Raw genomic sequence first — 2,170 nt, 5'->3', positions numbered from 1 at the left:
TTTACACATTCACTAAAAAACATATCTTTGAGACTACCACTTCTTGAATGAAATCAAGGTCTGCCAATAGATTTTAGTACGCCTAACTATCTGTCCATTTAGTTGTTAAATCGTCTCCCATTATTTTTACAATGACGGTTTCTATTATCGATGAAGTTCTCATTAATTATTTTTTAAATAATATTTCAAGATCCATATCAATTGTGCCAACACCAAATATTGTTGGTTTTTTATATCTGACATTGTTTTTTTTTGTAGATGATAGTCTCATCAACATTTAAAAATATTCGTTTGCCTCCAATTTCTGAAAATTCATCTGTTAAATTTTATGCTGTTAAATCTCCTATGATTGAGTTACAATAAGATAATGTGGTATGCTGTAATGTGCCAATATATATTTTAATGCCATTATAGGTGAATGGATTGGTTTTGGATAAAACAAACAATTGAAAAAAATCTTTTCCAGAGGAAAAGTATCGGCATTTCACAGATTTCCCATAACTAAAAGTGCTTATTTTTGTACATTAAAAATTTGAAATAATACGCGTAATTAGTATACTTTAGCATACAAATTCATACGCTCGCCTCAAAAAATCCGAAAATCATTTAATAGTCCAATATTTAATTTAATTTGTATCAAGTATTCATTGTCCATGCGAAAGTATTCACATTCAAGTACGCTGATATTGCTTATATTCTTTTAATTAAATATATCTTTAGGGAAATTTCACGTGACGGTTTTTTTATTGAATATGAAAAATAATTACCGGTGATATCACAGATATCAGAGTTTAAGCCAGTTATTTTACTATTTAAAAAACCTATTAAAAACAATTAAATAATATTTTACTCACCACTTAATTATTTATATAGGAATTAGGGTCAGCATAATTACTTCGATAAGATATTTTAGTGTCAACATGAGAGCAAATTTGAATAATGAAATATTAATAGTAATGTACCTTAATCCCTCAAGTTATAGATTTAACGATTTATTTTGAATGTCATAAATTCAATAATAATTAAAGTTGATAGTTATGATATTCACAAGAAATTTATAATTAATAGACTGCATACTGGGATATATTTAAATACTATGAAAAGATAGGATAATTATAAAAATCAAAATTATATGATCGAAAGAAAAAAATATTAATAATAAACCCTTGCAAAACTAATTGTTTTTAACATCTACAACTCAATCAAACAAACAAACAAAATACCCGTCTGATAGCTTAGTTGTAAAGACTAGTGCTAGCTTACATCGTGGTCATGAGTTAAATTCGATATTCTGTCAATTATTTAGGGTTGTTCTTATCTATTAATCTGAAGTTTTTGGCAATTTAGTGGAAATTTCACGATTTTTTTAAATAATAGTTTATGCTGTTAGTAAGAGGATACTTGATTGAAGGACGAAATCGAGTGATGATGCACTATGTTACATGAGTAAATTTCTTTCTATGTTGAGATGATTCCCATAGACCAAACGACCATTAGATATATTAATTTGGGATGGTAGTCGCGCTTATACGTGTATGTTTAGAGGGATAATCTTAATTACTTTAGCAGAATAATACGCCTGATCTGGTGGGTTAATTATGATTATTATAGCGTAGCAACAATATATAAAGCTTTTAATGAGGCACGTCGATCGAACGAAAATTTGACACTTCAGTACACTGCGCCAATAGTTAACCTTGTAACTAAATAAAACAAAAAATATTAATACTAGATAATGATATTTTTAAACATTAATTGACTATGAAAATCAACAATAATATTTAAAAAAATATTAACTTGAAAATTTCGATAATACATTTTATGAATAACTTAGTAATCAAATGTAAATTATATTCTTTATAATATCCATATAATGCTACTATCTGGGTGGACAAATAAAATGAAAATTTTTTAAGAAATTATATAAAAACCATTATTCTTGCATCTTTTATATTTATTTTATTTGTGGACCAAAAAAAATAATATTGTATGATGGCTAATTGTAATCTGCTTGAGTAATTTTAAATGATGTTCAAAATAAAAAAATTTAATAATATTCGATTAATACGCTATGCGGTTTAGAAGCAACCAGCTAAACTACACTCAATATTTCTTATATTAAGATAACTCAAATGACTTTATATGTATTTTAAGAATAGCCAAATATTTT

Source organism: Pempheris klunzingeri, unplaced genomic scaffold (genome assembly GCF_042242105.1).
Source record: "Pempheris klunzingeri isolate RE-2024b unplaced genomic scaffold, fPemKlu1.hap1 Scaffold_73, whole genome shotgun sequence".
Lineage (NCBI taxonomy): Eukaryota > Metazoa > Chordata > Actinopteri > Acropomatiformes > Pempheridae > Pempheris > Pempheris klunzingeri.
Note: the sequence above shows the minus strand (reverse complement) of the source record.